The sequence below is a fragment of the Cimex lectularius genome, unplaced genomic scaffold (assembly GCF_000648675.2).
Source record: "Cimex lectularius strain Harlan isolate CLEC.00 unplaced genomic scaffold, Clec_2.1 scaffold56, whole genome shotgun sequence".
Taxonomy (NCBI): Eukaryota; Metazoa; Arthropoda; class Insecta; order Hemiptera; family Cimicidae; genus Cimex; species Cimex lectularius.
This window is the reverse complement of record NW_019394202.1, coordinates 1,141,211-1,164,904: the sequence shown is the minus strand read 5'-3', so window position 1 is coordinate 1,164,904 and position 23,694 is coordinate 1,141,211. Positions and strand designations below refer to the sequence as shown.

The 23,694-nt window shown below is 38.7% G+C and overlaps 1 protein-coding gene across 1 annotated transcript in view; it reads left to right on the top strand.

The window, feature by feature from the left end:
- Positions 1 to 23,694, top strand: part of LOC106666600 (N-alpha-acetyltransferase 15, NatA auxiliary subunit-like) — a 212,724-nt gene that overhangs the window by 144,861 nt on the left and 44,169 nt on the right. The gene's annotated exons all lie outside the window — the stretch shown is intronic.

The window sequence follows — 23,694 nt, the reverse complement described above, 5'->3', positions numbered from 1 at the left end:
CAGGCAATATGAATGTTTTCGTAGTAAGGATTATTGAATGAAGGTTATACCACAATCTTATCTTTGACAGAAAAGAATTACTGCGGATTGTATGGCAACTGCAGTTGGAGCCATACATAAATAATAATAACGAATACCGCTAAGAAATTAGACCAGATTAGTCAAAATTTAATCAAAACGCCATAACTGAACTACAGGTTCGTCACATCATATGTACAATAGATATGCACATAGAGGATCCATTGTTTACAAAGTTAATAATCCGTGGATTCACTCTTTTACTTTAATAGACATATTAACTACAAAGTATTACACTTATTAAGCCGTGTGGCATTTTTGAAATTAATGTCGATTAAAAGTACAAGCTTGATCATTTCCTAGTGCCAATCTTATATCTCGTTCGTGTCATTTAACACCTGTCAGATTCTTTGACGTTTCATGACCAGCTTAATTCGGATTAACCGGTTTAACGATGACAAGATCCTCGGAGACGACGAAAAGAAAGTTTTTCGTGGGTGATTTCGGAAATCGTAACGTGTCGGAAGTCGTTTGGGAGGAACAAAGGCAAAAAGTAGGCGTATCGGCTTGACGTTCACCAACAATGAGATTTGAATAACTCTGTTGGTAAATAATGATCAAACTCGTAGGTGCAATTACCAACGCAACTCGTCCTTTGTTTTGCAAATGTCAAAATTCTTTTTTTACAAGTATTTGGGATCGAAATTAAATCGTTATCGGTCTACATTGCTAGACGTTTAATTTTTATTCGACCAGTCTTACGTCACTCTTGTCTATTATAAACGGTACCGTAAGCACATGTGCCTGCCCACTCTCAACTCTGCGGTTCGGCTTAATTACAGGTCTCCCGACCAAAGGGCAAATAAGCCCAATTTCGGTGAGAGTCAAAAGTGGTTTTTTTTTACCAATTTATCAACTAGATTGTTCCTTGTTTTGTGTGACAATTTAAAAATAATTTACAATTGGTCGCGTTTGGTTGAATGAACGCGGCGGTTATTCCTTATTCAGGAATTTTGCTATTTTCCATATTTTATGATGGGAAGATCATATTTGAGAGTCTAAGTCCGATCATCTTAGTCTGTCTGGTTTCGGTATTTCGCCAACTTCAGTATGCCTGTGGACAGCCATATGTTCACAACGAAGCCTATGGGCGTTAAAAATATCGCCTCGCACCTGGTCATTATTGATTGAGATGATTTAGGTCTGCTTTACTTGCTCTCGACCTCATTCCAACCTTGTGCACAGCAACCATTCGATTGTCCAATCTCCATCATTGGCCAGAGCTCTCCCTTGAGCTTAAGGCTTTTAACCAAATCCCAAAGCTTGATATACAATGATATCAGAATTATACAAATATTGAAAGATAGTGTATGATCAATATGCACTGCACATAAAAAAACTCAACCACCTGGTTTTTGCACGAAAAAATGGCCAAATTTGGAAATGAAATTTTTCTCAGCCTTTTAACTCATATTCCTCCGCTAGGACTTCAAATTGAGCTGTCGAACCAGGAAATCGTAGCCCTAACTACGATGAGTAGTTCTTCCGTTAGGTTCCTGTGATCCTTTAATGAACTCGCATGCCTCTGTCTTAAAATACATTCCTATAGAACCGAAATCCTTTTAACCCATTGATGGATCTACGTCTATCAAGGTGTCCTGATTGAACATTCATTCCAATGTCAATTTATCGGCCCTTCGACCTTGTATGCCGTTGTATCCAAACAAGGTTAATTTTGTTGTTTTCCCTAGGTTGTAATTCCAAAATGCGCTGGTCTTTACTACCGATTAGATCATGGGATGTTCGAGTAGACGGCTATTGTTTCGTTGGTAATACCATGTCTTTTGAGCTCCCTGGCATTTGCCATAGTCTACTGATTGACATGGCTTTTAGTACAATCTTATATATAAGTAATTAAGGTTTTTAGTTGAGATAAAAAAAGTCAATGGCACGAGCGGGATTCGAACCCACGATCTTCGGCTAGATATGCCGCTGCTCTACCACATGAGCTATCGTGACCTCGATCCCCTCGGACACTAACTTCCCATCTCAACCCCACCTTTTTTTAATTTTCCCTCCTTTTTGCCATTTTTCAATGGGTCAAGCGGACCACGAAATTAGTGAAGTTATATATAAGCCCAGTCCTTGGTTTATTCATGGATACCGGATCTTGACACACAGTCGGTCTGCATACCAAAAAAAATCGGCAGTTACTGGGATCATGGTGTCGACAGGCATATCCAAAACCTTGTCCTTGATGCAAGTCTCTGGACTGTATAAGAAAAAGGTTGTTCCCTTTAGTTGCGCAATGTTCAACAGCTACTGTCTCCGCCTTAAATACAGACACATATTGCAACGCTTCTATCTAGTTCTTGGTTTATTTCCGTAGTACCAGCTCCTGAGACAACTCGTTCTTTGAACCAGATTTTAACCACATATATTCGGCACTTACTAGGATCATTGCTTGAGGCAATATCTGGAGTTGTGTTCTCTACCCTTTAGAGGCTTAGATTGTGGCTTTACCCTCTCCCTGTATGAACATACCACCCACCCTGGGAGTCGTGGCCCACTATATATGGAACTACGGCGACAACGGGTGGTATAGTGTGGTTTGGGACTCGAAACGGCTCACCTCGTGTTCTCATCCACGGCCCTTTTCTCAATCCGAGTTCCGTCATTCTATCCTGTGACCCCTCCTAACCCTTGCTTACAAGGGGGGGTATCCGGGCACAAAATAAAGGTGAAGCCCAGAGGGCGTGGCAACCTCTCTGAAGCACAAGCTATACTCGTGTCGGCCTTGGGTCGACATGGGCGGCGGGTGCCTTAGCAGAGTCACACGAGGGCCAGTGCACTAGATCCTGTCTGTACCACGGGATAACTAAACTTTCCAAATTCAGCCCTAGTTACACTGGGAATGGATTCGTGGTGGTGACGCCCCTGGCGGGAACTTAGACACCTGTGACCTTCGTGAAGCTTGCGTATGGCCAGCGTAAAACCCCCGGCCTCATGGGAGACGTTGCGACCGGACGGAGCGTGTAAGCGTTGAGGACGCGATGATCATGATAGCATGATAGTCCCTCGAATGCGTGAGTGAGCGGATGGAAGCGGATAGTGAATCGGTGTCTCTGACTCGAGTATGCTTTGCATTGTTGTGCATATGACCAGCGTGGTACCCTTGGGGAAGCGAAGGATTGGACCACCTAGGCTGAGCCTGTGGCGTCCCTCGAATACGCATGACAGGTGTAGGCTGAGCTGGATAGGAGACTTTACCGTAGGCGGTGTTCATCTAGGGTGTGGTTAGCAATTCCACTTTAAACTAAACCGCTGCCGGGGCGTTCCCGGAAGTTTCTACGCTGGGGAAGCCCCTATACTCAGGGAGATAGAGTGGCCTTCTCTATCTGGGAGTACGCGAGGGGGGGACAGGGTGATGTATTTCGGCCTGTTAGCCCTTCGCGTGCGACATACGACCCGATGCACAATGCGGGCCCGACCATGGAGTGGACAAGTGGAGAGCGAGGTTGTCTCGGCCCTTAAGGGCTGGGGCGCCTCTACATCAATGCTGCGGCGGTAACACCATTCCGTCGTATGCAGAGGTGCGTCAGCTCTCATCTTGAGAATCAAAACGTCCGATAAGGCCGAGTAGGATCACTAGATCCTCTTGTCTTGTTGGGATGAGTTCTCGAGAACACAATGTATGAACATACCTAGTTATGGTAGATTCAGAATGTCAGCATTGGGTGTCGTTCTCATTCGTCCAGTATGGTACAGGCTAGCATCTTGTATTGAGCATCCGACTGTATAATCTATATAATGTATCTTCGTTCACCAAACCACCGATCCTTACATTATCACGGATCTAATAACCGCATAAACACAACATCTACCAATTGGTATAAACAAGGAACCGAAGAACTATTCATTCCTAAAAAAAGTATTTTTCATATAACGACATTCGGTAGAGATGATTCCTCCTTGAAGATGGCGTGAAGACAACCCATATTAAAACAGTAAAAACTGAGAATAGACCCAGTAATGCAATTCTCGTTCGTTTTTTTCTCAATTCGGAAACTAGGCGTTTGAAGTTTATTGATGCATTCAATTATATTGTGTGATTCATATTGTCAATAAAAATGGCCGTTTAGACGTGGTAAAAGTTCTATTATCTTTTAATAAATTGAATTGATAATGAAGCCCGGAATGTTTCAATCTCCATGCATTTTCTTACGAAGTTTCAACTTTTCTAAACAACTCGCTGTACGTTTCTTTCCACCAAATTACATAGCGACTACTAAAGGGGCAGTGGTGTAAGATTTTTTTTTTTAAATTTCAAAAGCCGGTTAAACGTATATATGTTGAGAATAGACATTTTGCACATACAAAAAAATTTCACAAAGCTATTTATTCATGGTAAAAAAAAAAATGGCGGGAGGTCTGAGAGTTATTGAAGATTCTGGATCCGCCTTTATCGTTTAAGACGTCGATTAAGATGAGGCACGATCAGACCGTTATCAGTTATGGCCGATGAAGTTCAGGTCGTCCATCTTAATAATAATAAATTTATGAGATTGGGATTTCAAAGAGTAATAAATTAATCTTCATCCTTTCAATGTTGGGTTCTCCTTGTCACGTGTAAACAAAGCTAATATAATTCCCAAATAACTCTTGATTCTTTTTTTATTTTCAAAGTTTGATAGCGACTATTGATTCTCAAGTTATCCCTAATTTAAATAAAAAATAATTAAATAAATAAAAATAACATGTAAAGTTGTAAAATGATGGTCCTTACTTGGGGATGACGCCTGCCTCTTTGAAGAGAGCTGCGTTATTATTTAAAAAACCCAAATAGCGTTAAATGAGTAATAAATGAAAAAGCAAGTATTGCAAAAACGAGCTCAACCAATGGAGAAAAGAAGCGAAATTGTGACGTCAGGTGTCGTGTTTTCAATTGAGATTAAAACCAATTCGTGCAAATGGTTGCGAAGCTGCGAACTATTTATCTCCCGGCCCGGTGAAAAGTCAGACACATTTACGACATGTTTATTACAAGTTATTTCTTCTTTGTTAACTGTTTGGGACGAGGATCATACAGACAGAAGACCGGAACATGTGGTCGTATTATCCACATATGGGGTTACATCACATTCCTCATTCATACCACAGTTACAATCTTCCTGATTTTTTTTTACTAAACCCACCCCTCTAAGAGATAAAACCGGATGTAGAGTGAAAGCTTAATTATCGATTGTGAAGACGCCACAAACGAAAATAGCAGTGATTTGATATAAACATAATTAATAACGAGGGAACAGCCCATTTTATTGCTAACCGTCTTCCGGATTTCTAAAGAAACAAAGCATATAATTTAAATAGAATAATACCATTAAATCTCTATAGCCATATAACCGTTCAGAAAGATAGACACAACTGCAAAGGTCAAGTCCCAACCGTCACTTCCAATTTCGTTAAGACTTGAGTATGGTAGAATCCTCGAAGATTTTAAAGTCTTTCAACATGACCGTAGTGGATTAAATTAAACAATAAAGGGACTTACAAATGGTGTACCTAGTTAACCGAAGGACTGAAAGACGAGTGTGAGCTGTGGGAGAAATACAGTATCAATATTAAAAAAATCACTTACTCGAAAATTTAAAAAAATCTCCAGAATATGTTACATACAAATTTGTTTGCGTTACTTTGAGGTGAATACAGGTTGAGTTATATTACGTTCGGGTGGGGTAGGCAAGATTAAGTTAGGATAGGATTGGGGTTAAGGTTAGGTTAGGTAAGATTGGTTGAGGTTAGGTAGTGTTAGGTTATGTAGGATTGAGGTTAGGTTAGGTGGGGCTTGGTTATGTTAGTTAGGGTTTAGTTAGGTTAGGTAGGGTTTAAGTAGATTATGCAGGGTTAAGGTTAGGTTAGGTGGGGTGGGATTAGAGTTGGTTAACTTGTGTAGGGTTGGGGTTAAGGTTCTCGACATTTTTAAAATAATCATCAGGATATGTTTTTGGGCTGGGGACACAGTTTTTGCGTGACCGTTTTAGCGTCATCTATTTTACCTTACTGTGAAATGCATATGGGTTGCGTTATGTTAGGTTCGATTGGGTTAGGAATGGTTTGGTAGGATTAAAGTTAGTTTAGGGTTTAGGTTAGCGTTTAGTTAAGTTAGGTAAGATTAAGGTTAGGTTAGGTAGGACCTAACCTGGATGTGTTTTTGGGCCGGATACACATTTTTTTTGGAGGCTATTTTACCGTCATCGATTTTACTTAATAGTGGAGTGCACGTGCGTTGGGTTATTTTAGGTTCAAAGGTAGGTTAGGAATGGTTAGGTAGGCTAGGTAAGATTAGGGTTTGGTTAGGTTATGTAGGTTAAGTTGCGTTGGCTTGTCAGATGCGTTTCGACATTTCACTACCCTCTCTGCTTCTACTTTGGCCAAGTCTCTTGAACACAGTCCTATCCCTGAAGATGTCGAGAAGCCGAAGCGCGTGACAGACCAAAATGACCGGAAGCGACCAAATTCAGGTTCATCGCGGACAGCATGGAGGCGTCACAATTTTACAAAAAAAAATTATAAAAGGTTGTATAACCATATACTCGAAAATTAAGTATGATGAGAGGTAAGTACTGCCAGACAGAAATGTGGCGAAATTACCAAGCTAGGGATTTTATTTTCTTTCCGAAATTTACTTTTGCAATATGCCTATACACAAGGTGCCCCGTAAACAGACGCCAATACCTCAGGAGGCTATCCTACATGTGGAATTGGACCAAAAAGTCCATTTGGACGAAAGTCTGATTATGGTATTTCATTTTTCAGTACTGAAGTCCCCTGTAATAATACAGCTAATTTGATTAAATCGATGGAAAGAACATCAAAAACTCGTATTTTATTGCTTAACATGAAAAAAGGAAATATCTCAATCAGAATTTGTAAAATAGGAACTGTTGTTCAATTTGAGATGTACACGTGACATCCTGTGTATTAAAAAAAATTAAGTAAGAGTAGTGTTTGAAACTGTTTCTATTCGACACTCCCTATTTTTTTCAATTTGATTAGCCGGGATGTTAAGGTCATAGCCCAGCGCTGACCCACGTCCTTCCGAAACCCTTGGCGTGGATCACGATCGACTGACGATGGTTGATCGACTCGGTCGCGGGCCCGTTGGAACACAAGGTTGAGTTATGCCATAATTATTTAAGCTGGACAAGACAAACGAGCCCGGAGGTAGCGCGTGCCGAGGACCTTTCACCACATCGGCGGCCGTCGCGCCGGCCGACCACCTTCACCATTGTCCACACTCACTCCTCCACTCCAATCTTCCAATTTCCAATATGGACCTCTAGGGGTCCTATTTTTCATTTTCATTTTTGCTTTAATGCATAACAAGGCCCGGAGAGAATTCCAGACCACGACTTTATATCGCATCCCTAACCTTTTTTATTTATACATGGAGTCGTTATAAACGATAGTGGTCTCATTTTTATTATCCTGTTCTGCCTAATGAATGAGGCTAACCTCGACAGTTCCGCAACGACTACGCGTTTAGCATAAGAGAAATATCCCAATAGACGCAACACCAGATATAATTTTGTCATCAGAGAACACAGGATAAGCCTTGATACCCTGTGCACCCTGTTTATCACAAACAATCATATCATGTATGATTTCACCTTTCCAGTTAAATTAAACAGATTTTATTATTATATAACTCATTTCATAGATAGAGTAGATCTTCCATCGAGTTATTAATTCGCAATTTTCCCTGTCGTTGCGCAACCGTTTGATGGCAATTATGGATTGCTATTTATGCTCAAGGGCATCCTTCAACACCTACCACCTTATCTTCATGTCTTTCCAACAGATACATTCAGGTTTGTGAGGGATTCTCTCTTATCGGTTAATGCAGGTGTACGCGAAGGGGGGATCCTAGGTCCAATCCTCTACTCAATTTAATTTACAACCAAGTATCTCAAATTATCCTCCGACAGTTACAAATGCTTTTGCGAAAGCAGCTATCTTTTTCCCACATTCTGATCCTGTCATGTCCCTTCCATGTGAAACCGTCGAACCCGCATTTCCTTCCCGGAGGAATTGTGAAAATGGTGGAAAATTCTTATATTTGAAATTGATTGGTGCCTCGCTTCACCCATCTTTTAACTTGAATCATCAAAATCTGAAGACCGGCAGACCCGTTTCCCTAATTTTTTGTCTTTATTGTTTAATTTTGTAGGTGAGCAATTAGTTTCGTTATTAATCAGCAAGCTAGGTTTTCGTGCGTTTAAAATTTGGAATNTCTTACATTTGAAAGAAGGGAGTGTCTTGCCTCACCCTTCTTATATCCTGGACTAATTACTAAAGACTAAATACTGGAAGACACGTTTCGGTAATCTGTCATGTTTATTAGGGTGATTTTCTTTGTGACCTGTATTTTTTCTATCCAATTGGTACCTAGGTTTAAGAGTTCTTTCTTATATTTGGAATTAGTCAGTGATTTACCCATCCTTTTTATAACCCGGTCAAATGCCTAAAGACTGAAGACGGGCAAGCATGTTCGGTCGTTTTGGGTTTATTGTGATTATTGAATATTTCCAGAGTAAAGATGATTGGTTGTTTTTAATAACTGAATTTGATAGGGTAGATTAGAAACATAATAACTTTATATTAGAAAGGTTGAAGAATATTTTAGGTGTACTATGGTCTGGGTTAGGTTTAATTATATACACTTGTTAAGATTATAAGATGGCCAAGTCAAAGAGGCAATTTACGTTTTGGCACGATTGTCACCGATAGTGTATTACAAAACAACAACAAAAAACCGACCTAATAACCAAGAGTCCAAAGCCTATATTATAGTGTAAAAAGTGATTGTATAAATCCAATGCCCTTGGGCCAAAATATTTCTTCCTGGAGAACCGTATTTCATGCCATGAGGGAAATAAATGCATGACGAATTCCATAGGCCTTTCTCTCCGGTTCGTTTTAGAACCGGCCCGGTTGGAATTAAATGCCGTAAAAAATAATAATCTGATAAATTGGCAATAAACAAAAGTACGGCTTGAAAATCAAAAGTAAAAACCGAATAAACCGATTGAAAGGATTTTTCGGTGGCAAGGGCGAAATGAGAAAGCCGAGTAGAAATTACATCCCTGCTCGGTTATTATCAATGTCGCGTTGCCGTCCGCTTCCACTCTTACCCAATTACTGCAACGTCCTGCGAAGTAATAGCGAAGAAAATGTCATCCGGAGGAGGAAATTAATCAGGAACTGTGAGAACGAAATGGACTCGAAGCAACCTATGATATACATTTTACTTTCTAGCTTTAATCTCGCCCAGGTAACCATTTCGTGGTCGTATCTGGCCCCCTGAAAAAGAGCATTGCTTGGGTGCGTTCCTAGATGTATCGCGGGCTTTTGAACATGCCGAGCATGCTTTAGAAAAACCAAAAGCAATATCTTGCACTAAGGAGGCGCAGGCAAGGCTGTGGAGATTGAAGCTGACCAGTGAGTTATTAAAAACAGGGGAGAACAATAGATCTACTCAGGTCGAGGTGCATAAGGCCTTGTTGCCGCCCCTTTTATCCCTATCCCTATGCTTTAGACACTTTCTTCCCACTCCTTATTATCTTATCCCGAAATCCTACCGATCGCTGCTTCAGATCGAGGTGCTACAAAAGTTCTTGGAGGTCAGAAAGATACAAACCGGGGTCGCACAAGGGAGTATTCGTGGTCCCATCCTTTATATAATTTATAGTGCTGACCTACCTCATGCCATCATCATCACCTACTAGGACGATACCGAAATTTTATCCTCATACTCGAATCGTATTCAAGCTTACATCATCCAAGAACACGTTCAGCTTATAGAAGACTGGTGCAAAAAGTGGAGGATAAGACTGGACTGAAGAAAATGTATTCAGTGTACGTTCTTATTTGACTAAACAGTCTTGCCCTCCACTGTTCATCAACAACAAAGAGATACCAATTTACATGCAAATCAAATCGCATCCAATCCTTCTAATCAAAAGTCTTCAGACAATCGTCATAGCAGCTCCTTACCACGTCACTAACTTCACAATGTCCTCCAATCCTTTTTTCAACGGACTATACCTAGACAGCATATTGATGTGGCATCCCCACACAAGATTTAAGAGACAACGACGTAACAGAAGACTTGGACAACAACGAAGACTTCTAGAACCTAAATCTGTCTTGAACGTCAAAACTAAAATAACATTATACAAGACTTTACCGCGACCTCTTGTGGACTGTGTGGGGTTTGCCCAGCCATTCGACTCCCACTGCATTCAATCCTTCCAATCAAAAGTCTTCAGAAAATCGTCATAGCTCTTTACCACGTCACTAACTTCACAATGTCCTTCAATCCTTTTTTCAACGGACTGACCCGTTCCGGATTGCAATAGTTTGACTACTTCTCGATTCATCCGAACCCTATTGCTCGAGCCCTCTCTACACTTTGCCATCCCGAGAACCCACCACGTCACCTTAACCGACGATGGCCTTGAGACCTTGCCCCGTAATCCCTCACAGTGAATGCCATGTTGGTTTCTTTTGATGTGTCCTCCGGGTTCAGCGCTGGCATTACTGTTAGTGTTGTGGCAGTGTTAAAAAAACCGTTGCGATTACATTTATAATATGTACTAATAGAGGGAATATAAAAGGAAAACGTCAAAGTTTGAAATAAAGAAGGTTCTAATAATGGTTATAAACCCCCACCGCGTTTTTCAAAATTGTAATTTTTGAAAGAAAAAAACCGCTGTACTTTAACTAAGTTTTATACGATGTAATTTAAAAAATGAATATATAACAGTACTATCAAAAAGAAAATTAATGAAGGCGTACCTCGGAGGAATGAATGAATATTGTTTTATTTAATAAATCTCACGAATTCAGGACGCGAATCTATCTTACAATTAGAGAGAGAGAGAGAGAGAGAGAGAGAGAGAGAGAGAGAGAGAGAGANTTTTTTTTTTTTTTTTTTTTTTTTTTTTTTTTTTTTTTTTTTTTTTTTTTTTTTTTTTTTTTTTTTTTTTTTTTTTTTTTTTTTTTTTTTTTTTTTTTTTTTTTTTTTTTTTTTTTTTTTTTTTTTTTTTTTTTTTTTTTTTTTTTTTTTTTTTTTTTTTTTTTTTTTTTTTTTTTTTTTTTTTTTTTTTTTTTTTTTTTTTTTTTTTTTTTTTTTTTTTTTTTTTTTTTTTTTTTTTTTTTTTTTTTTTTTTTTTTTTTTTTTTTTTTTTTTTTTTTTTTTTTTTTTTTTTTTTTTTTTTTTTTTTTTTTTTTTTTTTTTTTTTTTTTTTTTTTTTTTTTTTTTTTTTTTTTTTTTTTTTTTTTTTTTTTTTTTTTTTTTTTTTTTTTTTTTTTTTTTTTTTTTTTTTTTTTTTTTTTTTTTTTTTTTTTTTTTTTTTTTTTTTTTTTTTTTTTTTTTTTTTTTTTTTTTTTTTTTTTTTTTTTTTTTTTTTTTTTTTTTTTTTTTTTTTTTTTTTTTTTTTTTTTTTTTTTTTTTTTTTTTTTTTTTTTTTTTTTTTTTTTTTTTTTTTTTTTTTTTTTTTTTTTTTTTTTTTTTTTTTTTTTTTTTTTTTTTTTTTTTTTTTTTTTTTTTTTTTTTTTTTTTTTTTTTTTTTTTTTTTTTTTTTTTTTTTTTTTTTTTTTTTTTTTTTTTTTTTTTTTTTTTTTTTTTTTTTTTTTTTTTTTTTTTTTTTTTTTTTTTTTTTTTTTTTTTTTTTTTTTTTTTTTTTTTTTTTTTTTTTTTTTTTTTTTTTTTTTTTTTTTTTTTTTTTTTTTTTTTTTTTTTTTTTTTTTTTTTTTTTTTTTTTTTTTTTTTTTTTTTTTTTTTTTTTTTTTTTTTTTTTTTTTTTTTTTTTTTTTTTTTTGTAAATGGCTAGTTACGCTGGCAAGGGTACTATGTTCTTCCTGGTACTGGTACGTGCACCGCATTCAGTTCAATACCAGAACTAATTATGTCCCACTTTATTATAAATCTTCCCACTGATATGTAAACAACGTTTATATGTTATTGTATATCTTAGAGATGAACAGTTGTAACCAAATTAAACGAAACCAGAAATACATGAGCTATAATTAAAGATTATTTAATTATGATGGTTCGACAGAAAAATTATTGCCTGGTTTTGCTCTTAATAACGCGTCTTCTCTGTCCTCGGGTGGAAGGCCTTAAGACTCCTAGGCATCGAGTTAATAAGTGAACGGTTTTCGTCTTGTGAAACAGGATCCGATTTTTCAACAACACCGGTTTGAACCTGTACAACGATCGTTGGTTGACGGCGAACGATGTCTAACCCGTCTCCTTATCATGTCCCATAAGTGTTCTGATTCGTGAATTCAGTTATCGAATTACAGTGAAATCAGTGTTCTGATTGAGATAATCCGTACAACCTCCAAGGAATTGGGTGAAAACTCGAACCTACATCCGGTCGAGCAATATCACGAAATGGAGCGAACAGCTTCTAGAAGAAGCTAGAAGAACAGCTTCTAGAAGAATTTCCTCACCTTTGTGCAGTCAAAGATCCATAATGTATAATAATCAGTTCAGTATGGGCATAGACGTTGATTCCACCCTGTGCCATAACCACCATTGAAACGCTGTGACGCATAGTACATGAAGCAAAGCGTTCTCCACGTCTTTCCCATACGCAGTCCGGGTCACCTGATTGCCACAAACCAACCTCATCTGGGAGACAGCCCACCCCGCTATTCAAATGTCCAAGCAAGATTTGCGAATATCACCTTTCTACTCGATGCCTCTCCAGTAGTAGAGAACTGATGCTCTATTCTCACGAAGCCTTCTGATGTTTCAAAGCTCGACCATAAATTACGGACCGTATGGGCGGCGTTGACGGTTCCGTAGTGCAGTAGGGATAAAAAATCCGTCGTACATCGCGGTCGACCACTACCTTCTCTTAGATCGAGACTTCCTTTGGACCTATACCGCTGTAGACCATCGTGGATGGTAGAGCGCGTCTTAGTCGGGACTTGCTCTATGTTATGGCGTTCTTCGTTGGCCCAAGCATCCTTCCAGGCGAGATCTTGACTTAAAAATATGTTTTTAAGAAAAAATAATAATTAATTTTTTTCTAAAATGTATTTAATTCACCAAAAAAAAAGAAAAATTAAAAAAGAATACAATGAAACTCCCCCGGTCCCCTATGTACGTTATTCCCGTTAAAAAATTCTTAGCTCCTCTGTATTTTACCCAAATTCAACCCAAACTTATTATAACCATTGGAATGCAGAATCTTTCCACTTTCAGTCTATGCCAACAGGGTTTTGATTTTGTGTTATTGTAAGTAAGATAAATAAGAATAAAATCAACCAAAACTCAATAGAGGTTTTATTTTATTTTTCATGTTAGGATTTTATTACGGAGAATCCGTTTGTGGCATTAAGTGTAGATACGATTTTGTCACCCTGTTAAACTCCATGAGGATCTGTGGACTTTTCTCAATGTTATCACCATTTTTTTGATTTTCGAAAAAAAATGGGGGCATCTGGACGGCGGCATTTTTGAAAAATATTTTTTTTTTCAAAAATTTCTTTTCGTGGGTTTTTTTATGACGAAATAAACGAATAATTGACTTTGTTTCTTACTAAAAAATATAGTGTAGCGTATATCCGCAATAAGACGCTTCCAGTAAAGTAGGCCTAAAAAATTTGTTGTTGAAAAAAACAATCGGAATTCATTTTAAGTACTTTCAATGGTCTCAAATACGAAATTTTACAATAAACAAAAGAATACACATTTTTGGGGTGCCGGTGGCCTCAACGGTTTAGCTGTTGACACGGCGCTCATCACTGTAAGGNGGGGTTGCCTCGTGCTGTTGTTGTGAGAAAAACCTGGAAAGAAGAATCGTAGGTGTAACCATTGTTCAGAAGAAGACGGGATTTTTTGGCGGGACGAAAGAGAAGAAAGTGTTTTTCCGTCATATTTAATTATGATAAGAAAAGAAAGCCTATTTTCGAGGACGTGGGATAATTATAATAGGAGTGATCTTTTTCGCCTTGAAGTTTCACCACCACCAAAACTATCACACCAATGCAAGAAGCAAAACATTTTTTCTGCTTAGAATAATCGCTATTTGATGCGCCCAGGATAAATTTTGCATTATTGGGTTTGGAGTTGGATGATTTTAACCAAATAGCACATGCGTTCTAAACGTATGATTGTAATTTACCCATTAGGATTATCCCCTCTGGCCTTAACCATCTGACGCTAAAAATGCATTAAAAACACGATGAAAAAGAAAGTGGCAGCGGTGGTGGGCCGAATTGAAAAGCTCTCACGTACCAACAGCAGTACTGTTGATAGGTGAGGACTTGACTCGTAGAAAGGTAATCCGCACCCGATTAAGGATAGGCTGATGGGTATGGTATGATATGGTATGGTAGAAAAGGATACTAGGAAGCGGGGTTTGCACTCCCCGGGCACTGCAGCCTTCTGGCTTATTGTACCTTCCCAGTTCCCTAGTTTAGTCAATAGACTCAATCCTTCTTCTCAGAAGCATCAAGTCATTGACTGTTATTGCTGCAATTTGGTTCCCTGTGTCTTTTTCGTACGCTAGGTTAAACCTCCATTGAGCTGTTGCTTCGCATTCGAAGATGATATGAGTGGCTGTTTCCTCCTCCTCATTACATAATCTGCAAATGGGGTCATCGCTGTATATACCCATGTTGTGTAGATGTTTTCTCAGATACCAGTGACCGGTTAGTAGTCCCACCACTCCTCTGAGTTTTGCCCTCTCCAATTGCAGCAGTGTTTTTGCCAATTTTGGTGAGGGTTGTTTCAGCATAAGTTTACTATGTCTAGCACCGCTAGAGTTTATCCACTTCTCTCTTTGTTTTGTTTGGATCCATTCTGCGATGGAGGAATCTATGTTTGTTTTTGTTATCCCAAGGATAGGTTCGGGGCCTATGTATGGTCTTGCAGATCCTCTTCTGGCCAGTTTGTCCGCCTCTTCGTTACCCAGAATTCCCCTGTGCCCTGGCACCCAAGATATCATCAGGTTGTTGTGTTCTCCCAGGTTTTGGAGATTTTGGATACATTCACTGACTAGTTTTGATGTAATTCTTTTACATGCCAGTGCTTTAATAGCTGCTTGACTGTCTGATCTTATGAGGATTTTTTTGTCAGTGTAACCTCTTTTGAAATTTTCCAGGACACAAGCGTTGATGGCATGTATTTCTGCTTGAAAGACCGAAGTATACTTCCCTAATGAGTTTGATTGCTCATATTTTGGGCTTGTACTAGGCTGATGGGAGGTTAACTTCCTTTTGGGTGTTATAGTGCCTGGTTGATACCTCTTTTTATGTTTTCTTTTGTATACATTGAGAGTCAATGTATTCATTAGTACGAATGTGCAGTGTGAGAGATCGACCCTCTCGTGGAATATTCAGTCCTCCATCGACTCTTAAATAGATTAGTAATATGTGAAAAGATCAAAAGGTGGCCCTCAAAGGATCTGAACGAAGAAAAGGTGTCAACCTCACCTTAGACCAGGTTGACAGTTTACTTTTGGGCCATAACCCTTGTGCCAGGCGCCATTCCTGGCTCCATATAGAGAGCGTGTAAGAATTCATCCCATATTAGAACTATGCCTGCGCGTGGAGCGAGTATTTGGGTTCCCTTCAGATTATTAGAGGAAGCAGTGTCGTTTTATTCTAAACAGTATTTTCAGATATCTCGTTTTGGTTGTGTGCGTGTGCGTGCGTGTGTGTGTGTATGTGTGCGTGTGTATGTGTGCGTGCGTGTGTGTGTGTATGTGTGCGTGTGTATGTGTGCGTGTGTGTGTGTGTGTGTGTGTGTGGCCGATGGTGGGATATTGATTACCCCTTAACCCTCAATTAGTTATGTATGTAAAGGTTGATAACTCCTCGAAGTATCTCGAAGAAGAGGTGTCATCCTCACCCGACTATGAACACGTCAGTGTCCGGCTCTTCTTGTGTTTCCTTTTGTTTGTGAGAGAGAATGTATTTATCACAGAGAAAGTGTAGAGTGAGAATATTCACTCATTCATTCAATTGAGTGAATGGTACGTAAAATAGGAAAGAATTTAATTTCCTCTGGGACCGTTTCTATGATTAGAAACTTCATAAAAATAAAAGAAATTCTCGAAAATTCGTGTAGAGCCTTTCGCATGACTCTCTCTCTCTCTCTCTCTCTCTCTATATATATATATATATATATATATCACTCTCTTTCCCTCTTTTTCTCTCACTCACTCGGCCACGTGGACACTTACTTTTGGTATGTGCCCAGCTTGTAGAGTATGGTTGCTCGGTGTATCCCGCTAATTGAAGGGTTCATCTTTTTGTCTCTATATAGAGAGTGTGTAGGAATGCCACCCTATCTGAGAATATCTGGGTCCCCTGTTCTGATTTGTGTATGAAACAGAGTTGTTTTTTTGCATGTTGTACTGTTAGCTCTGTCCCTAGTGTGTGTTGAGAGTGAATGTATTTATTGATGTCAATATGTAGTGTGAGAGCCAATGGTGGAGTATTGAGTTATTATACAACATTTACCCTCGAATCGGGCTAGTTACATAATACCTGCAAATATCGAGTATTCCACCACCCTGAGTGAATGGTGTGTAAATAGGAAAGAATGTATTTACGAAATTGGCCTAGCTGTTGGCAGCACTCGAATCTCAACCTCGGTGACTGGACGGATAAGACCGAGGTCTGACTGCGCGGACTGCCAATACCCGCGGTGATTCTCGAGGCCTGTCGGTAATTTATAGCAAACTACAAAAACTGGAATTGCCGGCGGAGAAGTGGTTCGCTCAACTCTGTACGTGTGTGTGCGTGTGTGCAGATTGGAGCTTATATAAATCCAAAGTTTATAATTTAAATTAAATTTTCAATGATTAGTCTTGCCCACTAATAACAGCGCAAATCATTATTTCTCCGTGTGAACCTTCTGGTAGGAATTATCCTGATCCGATAATCATTACCATATAAATACCCTTGTCGGCGTAATGAGTGGTTTTACGAGAAAACAAGAGGTTAAAAAAAAAAACAGTAGAACCACTAGCTCGTGACAATGCCTAAACTCATTTCTTTTCTTTTCACGCTTCGTGCTGTTTATACGTTTGTCTTTCTCAACTTTATCCCTGAACTATGAGTTTCAAGCTTAATATCGTTGCCATTTTTTTTTTTATTGTTATTACGCACTAGATTTTAAAGTTTACAAATCCAATGTGTGATGCATGAAACGTGTTTTCCTTGTACTTTACAATAAGACTTTTTATTATATATTATCTTATAATCTTTTATCGCAAGTTTGATCGTCCCTGATCGCGCTGTTAATGCCCATATACGGATTAGGATATATTTCACAATAATTTGTACAACATATTCACAACGAAATATCTCAAAGCGTTTAAGTTTATATTTCTCCATGAAAAGCAACGAGTAAGGACGTTCGGTGTTAATATTTTCACGATCTGCTTCTTCAGCTGTAAATTATTTTTTACTTTTTTTAAATTTATTGTTACGTAGATCACACGGAGATAGTACATAACATAAAATCGAGTGGAGAAACTATCCAGTGATAGATTAGTATTAATCACTCTCACTCTCAGAGAGCAAGTCACGAGCCTACTATTAGACGTCAGTAAGGTTTATCGGGTAAAGATCGGGAGGAATGGATCTTGCGTGTTTTATAGAAGGGACATTTATGCCGTTGAGGATGGTGTGGTTGGAAACAAAGATAATGGATTTAAGGATGGGTCTGGATTCAGCGGGGGTTCGAATGTTTCCCATAGCAATAACCTCTATAAACTACCTGTCGGCCAGGACATGAGGATATGGAAATATGTAGGGTATAGGGGGGGTAAGATGCTCTGGGGTTACCAGATGATAACTCGATCGAAAGTTTGTTCCACCCGCGAGAAACATTGTTTTTCTCAAGGGTGGATGGGATGATGCCCAACACACGATGGAAATGTTCCACATTGGGTGGGTGACGCCTAAAAGCCCAATTAAGGGCCAGGGATCAAATTAGTGGATTCGAGTGTCTGTAGGTCAGGTCCGACTTGAGGTGATGTAACCGAGGGTGAAGTTTAAATGTAGGAATTTTTTAATGTTGAGTTTGATTCGCTATGTTTGTGAAGGGTTTCGGTTATAACTGAGTCTGAGTCGTAGGATAGAATGACTGTGTCACTAACGTCTGCTAGGATAGTGGTGCCTGTATGGGAAAGGATACATACAGGTCTGGATCGTGCGGAGATTTGAAAGTTTGGATGAACCACATAGTTCTATGACATATATCATAAACATAGGGTGAGGTTATAATGGATTGGAGGTAGAATGAAGGCTATATTTTTGGATTTTGTTCTATTGAGTTTGATTCGCCATTTTTTAAATCATTGTTCGATGTATTATAGGTGAGTTGGGGGGGGGGGGTTCCAGTGCTATAAGGATAGAATGGCATCTCATCGTCGGGATCTCCTCAGTACATACTGAGTAAAATAACGGACTGAGGACGCCTAATAATGGAGCAATGCCGTGAAGATTGTCAGAGCAAAATGATCTGAAACGTCCAAATAGAAATGCTTTCTTTTAGTTTTTTGGAGTTTTTCAAAAAGCGATATTTTGTTACTAAAGAATACTTGTTGTTTGTTTCAATTTTATTCAAATAATTTTACTAAACTGGAATCTTTAACTAATAGTAGGGCCGCAAGGGTGTGTTTGAAATCCAACATTGTTTTAATATATGCGGGCCGGCTTACTGACAGCTCAATTTTCAGAACTAGCTATCAGGCTTAGAATCAAATCAAACGTGAGGCCTTAGCACCTCTACAAAAAATAAGCATTATTGTGCTGTCAGTTTACCAGTTATTGAAATTTGTCGATAGTTTGTCCTCGGTCATCGGTCTGCCCGTATTCCCTGTTCGCTTCGTTTCTCGTACTGTTGGCACGAAGCGAGAACAGACAGAAATGAATTGTCCAGGGAATATCACGACCTGTAAATCGTCCTTACCCAATTAAGAATAAGTCATTCGATACAGCGCACCTGTTTCTGGGCCAACGCCCGCATCGGTGCTTCGTAGGAAAAGGTTACTCGATGTGTCCCACGTATTTAAGCTTGTCATGCCTTGGCTCCTTACAGAGGTTGTGTAGGCATGCCGCCGGATTTAAGATTTGCTCTCGGGCACAGTAGCGAGTTTCTGTGTCCACTGGTCCTCTTTTTGAAGGACGTGAGGGTTTTTATTCTGTACAGATCTGTTTTGTGGTTACGTGTCTTGTTTCAGTGCGTGTATTTATTAGTGTGAGTGGTGAAGGGCTGATGGTAAAAGTCTTCGTTTGAAACTAACCCTGTTGGTTGGGATGCGACGAACTCTTGGGCATCTGCCTTGAGGTAGATACTAGCGACCCAGCCACGTAACGCGATAGGTGAACTGCCCTGAGGAGACCCTAGGGTCAGCACATGAAATCGGAGCGACAACGACTGCAGATCAGTAAGTCTTGACTATGCGTTAAGCCGGGAACACATTANGGGGTTAATGCAACCTTATGGAAAATCGGAGTTTGGATTTGCGTCGTGCAGCATCGGGTAAGTGTGTTCCTGGCTTAAGACTTCGTCAAAGTCCCTTTTCACCCTTCACCGCTAAGTCGGCACAAAGTTACAAACTGCTAGCTTTTGCTCTGTCATATTTTCTAGAATAGCGCGGTCTGTAGTCAAGAGTTCTTTTTCAATTGTAGTATATTTTATTATAATTACAAATGTAAGATTTTAATTTTTATTGTATTTCTTTTGCCCTTGTATTATCACTGTAGTCTTTTATTGCTCAGTGATTACACTAGATTATTACTCAATCATCAAACTCATTGGCGTTGGTAGTTGAATTTGTTAAAAGCCTGTTACATCAGCAGTGTTTATGTTTATGCTAGAAAAAAATTGTTGCGACATAGTGTTTTGATGGTTTTTTGTCTTTTTTTGCCAATTAATTATCTAATAGGTTTCGAGATTATCAGCCGAAAGATCTTACATCATCGGAAAATCCCAAGAACAAAAGATACCTGCGTGACCACCTTGGGAAAAACAAAAGATCCTAGATTTTTTTAGCTTCTATTTATTTTTGTAAAACGATCAAGTTAAGTTTAATTTACCTTGGCTATTGTCTAGGTTAGTTAATATAAATTCACTATCTGACGGAAAACAAGAGTACTTTTTTCACCCTGGGAAACATCCTTAATCTCGATTATTCGTCGTGTAAACATGGATAAAATCTTTCATTTATAAGTCGTACCGAAGAAAGAGATTCTGCTGCAATAAACAATTAAAAAGACGTTGTTTTAGTCACACAAGCCTCGCAATGCAATCAAAGTTTCACCCTGTTTAAGAAGGCGTAAGTGAAATTGTCCTGAAACAAACTCGAATCTGAGTCAACAGTTCGAAATACATGGCTCATTCTGAAGAATAAGAACGGAGAATATTTAATGGAACGCTTGTGAAACCGGACGGCTGGAACAAGCAAGAACTGAGGCTGCCTATCGAGATGGATTGGTTACGCACATTTCCGCCGGAAAATTATACCTAATGCTGAGCTGTCAGAATGACCTAACTCAATCAAGTCAGCCTAACTCAGTAAAAACCTCTTTGCTTATTTCCATAGTAAAATACATTGTAAATTTTATTCTCTTTGAAGTAATTTATTTTTGTGACAATACTTATTAGCATGTTGTATTATTAGCATAAAAATATTTTAACATGTCTCCGTCACACGTAAAGCGTTACACGACGCGATAAAATTATTCTCGTTTGAATTGTAAATTCATATTTTAATTTAAAATAAGATTCCTCAGAATTTAAACAGTAATTTCACAGTGGCTACGGTCCGAAAATGGTCTAGATTTGAGTGAGAGTGAGTTAAAGAGGGGAGAAAAATGAGAAAGTGACATGTGAAAGAGGAAGAGGGATTACAGGAAGACTGAGTGAGTCCGTGAATGATTGAGAAAGAAGGAAGGAGGAAAGGGAGGAAATGGGTGAAATAGAGTGAGAAAGTGAATGGGAGAGTGAGAGAAAGATGAAAGAAAGAGAAAAGTTGATGAAATAGAGAGAAAATGAATGGGAGAATAGAAAGGAAGAGAGAGAGATTGAATCCGAGGAACGAATGAGAGAAAAGAAAGGAGGGGATATGGAGAAAGTAGGTGAAATAGAGAGATAGTCTCAATGGAAGAATAGAAACCAAGAAAGAGAGAGGAATGAAAGAATAAATAGGAGTGAGAAGAAGCAGAGAGAGACTGAGTCCGTGAACGAGCGAGAGAGAAGAAAGGAAGAAATGGAACAAGTGGGTGAAATAGAGGGAGAAAGGGACTTGGAGAGTAAATGGAAGGAGGAAGAGTACGAGACAGAAATAATTAAAGAAGTAAAAGTGAGAAAAAGAAGGAGAGGGAGTGAATCCGTGAACGAGTGAGTGAGAAGGAAGGAGAACTATGAGGAAGTGAGTGGAATAGAGGGAGAAAGTGAGTGAGATAAAATAAAGAAATAGAGAGAGAAAGTGTGCTGTCGGACGAGTGTTTATATCTTCTGTTCAGATCCTTTTCTTTTATTCCAGTGTTGGGGTTCCAAGTAATTCTATTATCGATCTACACTCCCAAATTACACACGACATTGGCTGATGGGAGAGGAACAAAGTAGTAGATTGGAGAAGTGGCTAATCTCCATTTTTAGAAACATTCTTTCCAACAGGAGAGTTGGTCCTGGAAGTTTCTGACGGCCATCACTGAGTCTGTTGATAGGATGGCAGTATCGTCTGCATACGTGAGGAGTGCTGCATCGGGATTGAAAGATTCAAGTGTATACTGAATATAGAACAGTACGAAGGATGTTGCCTTGCGGAACACCCGCTTCGTTACAGTGGATGAGGGAGAAGTTCCGATTGGTACTTTTTTCCTTCTGGGAGTCATATGGATTTCCCCTTTTAGTACTTAAACTTTCGTCTATGATGTTCGACCTATGCTAATAGTTTCCTAGATGTTTGTTTCTTTAACGAAGTAAATAATTCTTCAAAGAGTTATGCTATCAAGGACTCTCTTTGCACAAGAATGGTTTTCCAACGTAACCATATATATCTTTGTCAGCACATACATTTCAAATGTAACTGAGGGTCTTGATCCAACAATTCATCGCTAAATTATTAGGTATATTGTAAAACGATGTTTCGAGTTAACCCCCCCCCCTCCAAACAACGATTTCAAGGCTTCGTAGTAAATATATACCACATATCATTGCTGTTGCGTTTAAAACGAGCCGGAAGTGGCGAAACGGAGTTACACGCGAATAGAAACTGTTTCGTTGCGAAAAACATCCCAAATGCAGGATGACGTCTAATGTTGTCGAGTTTGACGGCTCGTTGAAAGCCAGTTTGTATACAAAAAAACGCTCTATTAACCCATTGATTTGTCTTAAAATGTACTTAATTATATTTCCTCTGTTTCTTGTTTTATCCTGTTTCTTTTTCCCTCTATAGTTTCACCCAAAGAAAATTGCATTCGTACCACAGTATAAACATTCTCGCAATTTGTATATATACAGGGTGTATTGCAAGTAGATGACAATACTGAGACGGTGAAAAGACCGAAAATGTAGTTCAATGCCGCCAGAGAGAGAGAGAAATAGAGAGAGACAGACAGACAGCGAGAAAGAGAGAGAGACAGACAGACAGAGAGAGAGAGAGAGAGAGAGAGACAGAGAGAAAGAGAGAGACAGGCAGAAAGAAAGAGAGAGACAGGCAGAGAGAGAAAGACAGACAGGCAGAGAGAGAGAGAGAGAGAGAGAGAGAGACAGAGAGACAGAGAGAGAAAGAGAGAGAGAGAGCGAAAGAAAGAGAAAGAGAGAGACAGGCAGAGAGAGAGAGAGCGAAAGAAAGAGAAAGAGAGAGACAGGCAGAGAGAGAGAGAGAGAGAGAGAGAGAGAGAGAGAGAGAGAGAGAGAGAGAGAGAGCGAATGGATGAGAGAGACAGAGAGAGAAACAAACAGAGAGAAAGAGAGAGACAGGCAGAGAGATAGGTGAGTGAATGAGACTTCAGAGAAAGACCAAGACGAGCTTAGACGATACCAATTTTTGAGAGTTTCTTTTATCTTCATGCTCTTTTGAGAATGATCCCTCTTCTTCCATTCAGATCCACAGAGGATCTCTCAACCTTTACTGCACATATCAGGTGACATTCCTACAAGCTTTTTATATGGAGTCAACATTCTTAAAATTGCGTAGCGTTTTGCTTGGAAAAGGCTGTAAAATTGGGTAAGGTATTTTCAATGGAATTGATCTGCTTAACTCCAAAGATGTAAAGGTTAAGTCAAAAACAACTGAAAACCGCCAGTATTGAAATCCTGAAAGGCCAGTAGTAAATCAAATTGCCAATATTTTCATTTCAAGCCATGCAACAATTTTGCAAGTGCAATAAAAAAACCAAATCGCGTAAAATCAAACTAAGGCGAACAGGATGAATTTGTATTTGTAAAAATTGCCCGTTGTAGATCTGCAAGAGAACCTACTTCCTCTTTTCTCTTGTCTCTAGTGCTCACCCGTTTCGCCATCTGAACACCTGGCAGACGTTCTTCATCCCGTTTCCTCGGATTCAATTGTTTTCGTCTCTTTTTTTGCTTTAGGAAGACGGAAGTACATCTGAGTCCCGCTTAAC